Consider the following 10,601-nt stretch of genomic DNA (forward strand, 5'->3'; position numbering starts at 1 on the left):
ATCCAATCAGTCAATTCGTTAGAAAAACTGTTGTTCCAAGGAAGATGCGTGATCTCGATCGTGACCGGTCGTATAACTTGAGGCATTTTTTAGTCTAGAATCACTGTCGCCACCGCAGCCGCCACATTCTCGCTTGTTCGTTTCACGCGTTAGTTTATTATTTTCAGTCGCCATTTTAGAAATGTTTTCTATATCAAATAAAGACTACGTAATAATATTAATAAGCGAGATCTCAAATTTATTTTAAAAATTCGTTATGTGATCAACACTGCGACTTATCGTATAATATCCATCTAAGTAAAAAATTAATAAAAAAAATAATTTATTATATTTTGTATAATAACATTCTACATTATTTTACACTATGTACTTTATATCGTTAATAAAGATAATAATTAATTTTAATCTAATAAAGTGACAGACTGGTAAAGTTCGTAGAGTCGCCGAGGCGGCCTTAGATCAGTAGCTTTGCATACTCGGCATTGGCCAACTTAATGTTTCAAGGACCAAAGGTATAGTTATTCGCGTAGGACCGGACGCGCATTGGCTCCACACGAACCGACTTCAACCGATCGGTTGCATCATGCAGCATCAGAGCGTGTCTGTGAGAATAGCGTTTGAGAATTAAAGGCGGGCTGAGGCGGAGTCGCCGCGCCTGCCTCTGCGAGATGAGGCGAGACGACGCAAAGGCAGATGCGGCGCCCGCCGGCGCTCTCAACACTCGCTTCCGGCATCCCTCCCGCCCCGCGCAACGCCGCCCGCTTGGTTTCGTTCTCGCGGTTACTTCTCGATTACGTGCTTCGCGTGCTGACTGATTTTCTATAGCAATAAAAATCAATTACCTAAGATTTTACATTAAAGTAAATTTGGATTTATATACGTTCGAATTTGGTGTCATGTACATTTAAAATATTAGAGAATGGAGATAACGATAGGCGAACGGGCCGCGACAAATCGTCGCGGCGTCGGCGCATTATTTTCGTCATTTCTTCGTGTATAATATGTTACATGAATCTGTATACAATATGGATATAAATCGTATTGATGAATAAATTAGTTTTTACGGCATCTCTTTATTAAAATAATGATAATATCAAACATTTTGTAAAAAGCGGTGTGTATGCCCGCCGCCCCGATTTCGTGCACCAGTGCACTTTAACTTATTGGAATATTACATTATTATAACGTACATAATACTATGAGATATATAATCATACAGCCTCTTGGGGCGCGCGTGTATGGCGATGTATGTATACACATTGTGCAATGTACATATACCTATTATAATACAATGATTTAAGACAAGGTTCACATCGTGCCGTGTGTATGTGGTAATAAATATAATATGGACATTGTTCAAACAATAACCAGTTGTTTCATTTCATCTACCACCCTACCCTTATAGTTCTTAATAATAATAATATTAAGTTAACTATTCTTACCTATTATTAAGTACCGATTAAAGTATAATTTATGCAAGACTGTGGTGGGAACAGGCCCAGACACGAATCCTAACCATCACAAATATTTAATTTGAACCAGTTTATTCTACAAAGTGAAGCGTCCGTGCTTTGATCGAGGCTCGAGACTACAATAATATCTCCTAGCATAGCTCCTTCTCAACACGATCTAGCATAAATATACCTTTAAAGCTACTTTACGTGCTTACTGATGAAATCAGAATATAACACTAATAGAGATCCTATGAGAGTTACTGAAATAGCTCAACGGGTAACACAGCTGCAGTCGGCGGTGGATATAAAATATACTACGGGACGTGAGAGTTCAAGGTTGAATTCAACCCCGAACCTACAAACCTACTGAAATACCGCCTTAGTTTAACACTAACGATAATATATCTCGTAGCATAGCTCTCGATACGATCAAGTATAATTTATCCTTAAAGCTACTTTATGATTACTGATGAAACTGCTAGAGATCCTATGAGAGTTACTGAAATAGCTCAATGATAAAAAACCTACCGAAATACCGCCTTACTCGAATACTAACGAATAGATAATAACTCACGTCCATCAGTTTATTATAAGGGGTAATACCATATAAGGGGTATTGCTTTCTTAGCCCACATATAGTTTAGTCTGCATGGGGGTACAGCAGGTATATTAAGCAAATACCCCTAATCTGTTTCTAAGTGGCATCGCACAGGAGCTTCAAATCTCTTAGCGGAACCCAGGGCCTGCCACTTATAAGACCAGAGCGCGAAAGAGGTCTACAGCATATATATTTGAGCTCACTATTTAAAGTCAAGTATACAAAATTTTTCGACCAATCCGCAGTGCCAGCTCGGTGGACTACAGCATTAACCCCATCTTCCTGTGGGAGGAGACCCGTGCCTTGTAGTGGTCCGGGAATGGGTATGATTAAGTAAAACGTCTTATTACTTTTCCTATAAACAATTTTAAACTATAGGGTTGTTACACACGGTAGCGAGTGACGCCGGCTGCGGCTGTTGTCGTGATCGACCGTACAAAGTTTACTAGCTAAAATAAATCCATGCTTCCTTATTACTAAGGCGAAATATTTGTGAAAATAAACGAAAAAGTGTTTTTGTTTGTTTGCTTGTTTATCCTTCCGTCACGCCCTAACTAAGCAACCAATTAACTTGATTTTTGGCATAGATTTAGTTGAAAAGACGAAGAGTAACATAGGCTACTTTTTATCCCAGAAAACAAACGGATTTGCAAAACCCGTAATAAACTCAAAAGAAGAACGTAGGCAAGAACTCTGTATAATTTTTGAACTGCAACGCATTGCAACGCGTTCCGTTACCCTTTAAAAGTCTTATAGTATTATATATATAGTATGTTGAAATAATTATTAGCTAAATTTTTAAACACAAAAATTGACATTTATTTAAACCTCATCGTACATATACGTTGCGACTACAGCGAAGAAAAAGTAAATGTACCTGTTTAAAGTTTTCAAGTCAACTAACGCTAGTACAGAGTTCATCAATCGGTCAAATTAGTATGGAATTCAAATCATGAAAAAAAACTTCATCATGTCAACCAAGCGACGTCCACTGCTGGACCTAGGTCTTTTGTAGGGAGTTCCAGAATACACGGTCTTGGGCCGCTTTGTGTGATGAGCATTTTGATTAATTATTTCACCGACATCGCTTTGAAAGCCAAGCTTAATAGAACCAAGTTCAAATGTTCAAACTGCACCTCTCGACTAAACTCAAATGGCATAGTAAAAAATGTTGATGTCGTTTTATGCGGGGAACATTGTATTACATAAAGACTTCGTCAATTTAATTTCGTTTGTGCACAACAGAATTTGCAACAATATCTAATTTATTTACTTTAGTTTATATGTTACTATCGTATACTTTATAGACAAAGTGTTGTGTTTAGTGTTAGTTAATACCGCAGGGATAGTCATAACAAAAAAATATGAAGATTATTCATTAAATCGGCTAGGATTTCATTAAGTCGTGCAAGAGCTGACTCAACCTGTTGTTGTTGCCGGGTGGTAAGGTAAGTTTAAATATCGAGAACCAAAACTGATGACTTCATGTATCTGTGTACAAAAGGGCATTGAGAATGCTGTAAGGGCATTTTGATTAAAACATAAAAATAAATAACCTTGAAAAACTCATTAAATAATAAATTAATAATTTATATACTACGACAACGCACACATCGCCATCTAGCCCCAAAGTAAGCGTAGCTTGTGTTATGGGTACTGAGATGACAGATGAATATTTTTATGAATAATATACATAAATACTTATAATATACATATAAACACCCAGACACTGAAAAACATTCATTCTCGCCACACAAACATTTTCCAGTTGTGGGAATCGAACTCACGGCCTTGGACTCAGAAAGCAGGGTCGCTGCAAACTGCGCCAATCGGCCGTCCATTAAAAGCTATATGAAAAATTCAAATAAATTCATGTTAAAAAACAATTTTTAATACAGAATTCAGACGTCAGGATATCTTAGACTTCGAAACAAGCAGAATATGTAACAATTGAAATGAAACCTCTAATAGAGCAGAAATATGACTGATGCTTACTAAGAGATATATTCCCGAATTTAGTTTAATTTATTTAGTAGTACCAGTCTTATCTAGAAGGAAGAGAAGTAAATGATAGCACTACTCATATCAATCTGTAGATTTTGGGAGGAGGCGCTTTGCTGGAATTTCTATGTTAAAATTATATGAGGATTTTTCAGTGGCTTAGCACACGACACAGTTTTCTAGCTATGCAGCATTATTAGATTCAATATAATTTTTATTTCGTTGCCACATCAATAGAACTGTTGTCTAGGACCGATCTCATGATCTAGAAATAAACTTATATACTGAACTACTTTAAATAAATAATTTAAGAATGTGGACGACTAATGATGTTTGTTTACTGCCCAACTCTTGGGTTTGGCCTTCTCTCTTATAGAGAAGAGGCATTTAGAGCGAAGACTGTGAATTAAGTTGACTGTTTTTTAAGATTATTCAAGTCTTTATTTATAATAACTGGGACCCTGTCCTACGTACAAAATAACGGTAATATATAATTAACGGCAGCAATTGGACATGGTAATATACCATAGACGCGTACGAGGCGCTTTGCATCTTCGTTTCTGAGTCGCACCGCAAGGATCTGGAATGCCCTTCCAGCTTCCATTTTCCCCAGTACCTTAAAATTAAGAGTCAATAGGTATCATCGGTAAGTGATCAGGTGTGATTGCAGTCAAGCGCTCGTATATACCTACCTACCTACGTAAAAAATGCTAATACAAGATACACAAGGCAGTAGGTAATGTTGCTCACATGCTTCCAATCTTATTATTTTAAACGTTCAGCGCTGACTTGATTTAAAAACATAGACTTGGTTGTAGAGGTTCAAACATATTGACCTAATGGAAATCTTGGCGTACACCTAACCCCACGTCGGGCAGTGAAAGTCGCCGCTAGCTCTAATATAGTAGAAGCTTATACACTACGTGACTCTATTTACACCTAACAGGCGCTTTTCACAATTTAACTCGCTTTCAAACGAATCTGTTGCATTGTACTTCAACAATAGAGAACTAAACATTATTTCGTGATCAATTGTTATAAATGGAAACCTTGAATATACTTGTTTTAATTATATATACCAACTTTTAATCATTACAGGTGTGTTTTATGATACCATTCGATACTACTAAAATTTTTATTGCGAAAATAAGTTAATTGGCTGGCCATGCTTCCAGTTAAATGTTACTTAAGTTGCATTTTTATCCCGGAGTAATGCACGCTTCCTCTAATCTGATCTTAAGCGAAAATCTGCTATTAGGTTTCAAGTAACATAGCTTAGAGGATTTTAATGGGTCTAAACACTGATGTCAGTGGGTATAAAATTAACTTTGTTGTTGGCTACACAGGATGCTTCTTCACAGGAATAACTTACTATTTCTGTGGAACTATCTTTGTTCGATCATAGACTTAGGATAGAAGCGGATAAAAACTACTTGATATCTCCATATTTGTTCCATTAAATCATCAATACTACTTACTAGTAGATCTTAAAGTAGAGATCTTAAGACCCTTTGCGATAAAGTCATAGTATCCTAGTTGAAGTAAAACTGAATGTTTATTTTATGGACGTGCCAGAACAGGTGAGGTGATGTTTATGGCTGTCTAATAAGTGAACAAGTAAGCACTACCCTGGGTGACCCTAAATTTAAACGCTTTAGATATGTGCTTGCTCTAACTCAATAACGTTTCATACATAACATTAAATAGATTAACTACCTGTGTGATTCACTGAAGACTGGACTCTGAATATTATGAAACAAAAGTCTATAATTTGTATTTGTAATACAGCGAATCTGATGAAAAGATTCGGATTAAAGCTGGTAAAACATTATTTGTATTTCAATAAATTGTAAGAATAACTAAAGATCTACTAGAGATAGATACTGCCTTATAGTGAACATTGCAATACACTGATAGTTTGAAGTAAAACGACACGTCCAATATTATGGGCGTGCCAGAACAGGTGAGGTGATGTTCATGGCTGTGAAATAAGTTAACAAGTGAGCACTCCCCCGGGTTACGCTAAATTTGAACGCGTAAGACTTACTTACTACACGTACTTACTCGGTAACACTACTAAAATTATATTGTATGATTGAACAAGGAATCCATGTTACTCACTACAAAATGAACAAAAGTTTATAAAATTGTATACCTATGACGATAATACTGATGAAAAGATTCGAATGAAAGCTGGTAAAACATTAGTTAAATTTCAATACTTCGTCGACATTACTTATAAATAATCTTCTTATTTGTATGCTTAAAGTGAAAACGCTTTGCAATACATTCATAGTCTCGTAGTTTGAAGTAAAACGACACGTATAATATTATGGGCGTGCTAGAACAGGTGAGGTGATGTTCATGGCTGTGAAACAAGTTAACAAGTGAGCACTCCCCCGGGTAACGCTAAACTTGAACGCGTAAGACACGTACTCGCACTTACCCGGTAACATTGCTTAAATTATATTATATGGATGAACAACTAATTTGTGTGGCGCACTTCACTTTTTTGAATTACAATTTGGATTACATCAACGTTTAATTAAAGCTTGGCAATGATTTCCAAATGTGTACATACTTAGTTGTATGTGAAATGTTGTCAGTTAAAATAATGAGTTTTTTATTGGCTCTGTGTAGGCCAACAGACCAGAGTTAGCCAAGTTGGCTACCTATAATTGTTAACGATTTAAATAACTAAGTAATTTAAACTCCTATCGTAAAACGCAAGAGCTCGTGAAACTATGATGACTATGATCGAAAGCAAGCCGTTTTATAGTTATATATATTGTCTGCATCTGCGGATCTTTAACTTGCCTATTATTCCCTTCTGTTTTATTTGTGGTTTGACAATATTGTATATATTTATTTATTATTGATATTAATTATATAGGTATATATTAATTATTATCACTATCTATATATTTTATTGTAAGTTTGTTATATGTACATATTATATTTGTATATATGCACGTTTATTTGCAACACAGTACAGTTAAATGCACCACCTACCTCTCTTCTTGAGCTGTTTTTAACGCCTTTGGTTGCCTGGAAGAGATCGCTATGTAGCGATAAGGCCGCCAAATTGTATACCCTTTGTTAAATTTTTACTTTTGTTATGTTTAGGTGGTGTACAATAAAAGTGTATTCATTCATTAATTCATTCATCCTGTTAATCAGATTTAAAAGGAAAATGTAAAAAAAACATAATATAGCTAATATTAATCAGTGATAATATAGAGAATACTCACCTATTGAAAAGCTCATATCGTAGATACCTACTAGTGTGTATTATTAATTTAGCATTCGACAAATTAAAATGTGACAGAATACTATGAAATATGAATACATTAATTAATAGTTTGTTAGCTATAAATATATGATATTTAACATAGTGTTTAGCAAATAGCATAGTAATTAATATGCTAAAACCTAATAAAATTAACCAATGATAGCATTAACTACCACCGCTAAGAGATACAGCGTAATTGTATTGGTAATTTAGTAACACGGGCGACGGACCCGCCAGTATTAAAGCACTGAATATATGGTGTGTGAATTTTTCGTGAGATTGCAGACAATTTAAAATTATCGTCCGACCATTGCGGTTGCTGAGAGAAGGTACTAAGTAAAGGAGATAAATTCCGGTATAAAATTTTATAATAGTCTGTTAACTGCCTGCCTGAGAGCTTCCCTCGTTTTATGTCCTATGCCGAATACTTGTTATGAGAATGAGCCAATGAAATTAATTTTTTCATTTCGCAAAATTTTCCTTTTTTTAATTTAAAAAGATATTAAATTGCAGCTTCTAGTGTCATTTACTGACGCTGTAATTTAAGTTAGCGTTATATTTTTGTGACTAGATGTATATAGTAAGGAAAGTTATTTCAAATATTATGTAACCTAGAGCATCAAATAAAAAAGTTTTAATCGATAAAAAACTTAATTTCATTCTTAGGATAAATTGCGTTTGTAATTTTCATTTTATACAGCTAAGCATCAATAAACGTAATTTTAAAATAAACGGTGTAAGGGTTCTAACGTTACAGCAAACATCTGAATCAGTTCAGGCACTATGAAAATATGATTTAATGAAGAAATTCACATACACACACGATAAATATACATTGCATACGTATTGCGCTTCTTTTTTAAGCAGTCATTCAGTTACCAGATGTGAAACCAAATTATGTAGACCCTTCTCGTATCATTCATCTGTTTTTTATTTGGTCATTATCTTCCCAATCTATAATCTTCAAAACAAACAAAAGTAAATGTTGACAAGGTTTGACAAGGTTGATAAGGTTTTTGAAAATAATTATCGGTATCGATACCAAATTATATTAATCATTGTTAAATCCATATGCGAAAATATATATCTATGTATATATTATGATATACACTTATTACACTTATTTATCACATAATCCTAGGTGCTGTGTCTTGCGTCCTTGTCCGCGTGGAAACTTTGATGTGTATACCGTGCCTATGCTAACTCGGACCCCCGTCAGGAATGAAGTTCTTCTTTAACTGTAACTATCAGAAACAAGTCATACACAATCAACACATGTGTTTCCCTTACAGTAAAGTAGTAAGTTAGTAATTATACTGTTGTATACTGCTTTTAGTATGTTGGGTAAAATCTGTAGACGAGTCACGAGACACCGCAAGTATGTAATGTGTACAAAGATATAAATCGTATGTGATAATTATTTATAGCAAAAGTAGAAATGTACAAGTGACTCGTTCAACATGATTATGTTAACAAGTAGATATTATAGTAGTCAGTGCTTGACGATAACCTCTGAACTAAGCTGGTTGGAACCGGGTTTGCATGGCGGGGGTATAACACTATTTGCTTACGTGACGATTTCTGCCAGTTAACTCGTCAATACATGTTATACAACTTCTCTCCAATAATGAAACCACAAATCGAATCAAAACCAACAAAAGACAAAGAGCCTGTATAAACAAAGTATATGTTAACGTCAGATGAAGCAAATAAGTATTCGTAAGCTTACTATAATATATAACCGATTGGCGCAGTGGTCAGCGACCCTGCTTTCTGGCTCCAAGGCCGTGGGGTCTATTCCCACAACTGGAAAATGTTTGTGTGATGAACATGAAAGTTTTTCAGTGTCTGGGTGTTTATATATATATTGTAAGTAATTATGTATATTATTCATTAAAATATTCATCAGTCATCTAAGTACCCATAACCCAAGCAACGCTTACTTTGGGGCTAGATGGCGACGTGTCTATTGTCGTAGTATATTTATTTATTTATTAATATTAGCAAGTTCAAATAAAACGAAACTATTTTCAATGCGTTTTGAAACACGACATAATGTACTAGCAGCCGGCAAATAATGCAATATGTTTCACGTTTTAACCCATAATTCGTAACATTCGCCATTCGAATATAATACTATAATAGGATAATATTAATTCGCACACATACCTATCTAATATTCCGGTGTATAATATTCATGTAATATTGTAATGCCGGGTATGTTCATAACGGAATGGTCCCGTACATAAATTGGATATTGATTGATTGCATTATCCCGAACGCACAGTACAGCGAATTTCCTTTCTGCATACATTGTCATTTCAATCAAAATGCTTATTGATCCCTAAATATTATAACGATAATATTTGCAATGCATCTCTTCTTCTTCTTCTTCTTCTGTTCCTGGGCCTTTTCCGCACTTGGTTGGTCTGGGACCGTCCGTTGTACGTATGGCCACTGATGCGGCTCCCCGCTGGATCACTCCAGCCAGCCGAGCTCGCTCCAAAAGCTTAGCAGGCCGCCCAGGTCGCCGAGTGCTTCATGGAGTGTTGCTGAGGAGCCAAGGTGTGCTGCGCGTTGTTCTGCTACTCCGTTGCATTGGAGCATTACGTGTATCGGTGTTTCCTCCGTCTCCATGCATGCTCTGCAGAGAGGGCTGTCAGTTATACCTAAAATGGAAAGGTGTTTGTTTAGTGTTATCATACCTACAACTGTCCTTATTTTAGGTCGATTCAGTTGCAGTAATTTTGTTGTTAGTCGTGGGTTGAGAACTGGTATGGCCTCCTTCGTGTGCAATGCATCTCTTTCCTATAAACTATTATTGACGATTTATTATCGAAATAATTTAGACGATTCCAATAACGCTTTATATTTTTTTGTGTCAGGTTATTTTATCATCACCATCATATCAAACTATTACCGGCCCATCCCAGGGCACGAGAAGGGGTTAAGGCCGTTATCCACCACGCTGGCCCAGTGCGGATTGGTGGACTCCACACACCTTTGAGATTATTATGGAGAACTCTCAGGCATGCTGGTTTCTATACGATGTTTTCCTTCACCGTGGAAGCAAGTGATATTTTAATTACTTAAAACGCACGTAACTAAGGAAAGTTAGAGGTGCATGCTGGGATTCGAACCCGGCCCTCCGACAGTGAATTCGACCTCCTACCCACTGGGCTATGACCGCTACATACCTTATAGACCTCAACAATTTTTATAATTTGATAAATTCTACTGGCATCTGTTTTATTTT

The sequence above is a fragment of the Pararge aegeria genome, chromosome 6 (genome assembly GCF_905163445.1).
Source record: "Pararge aegeria chromosome 6, ilParAegt1.1, whole genome shotgun sequence".
Taxonomy (NCBI): Eukaryota; Metazoa; Arthropoda; class Insecta; order Lepidoptera; family Nymphalidae; genus Pararge; species Pararge aegeria.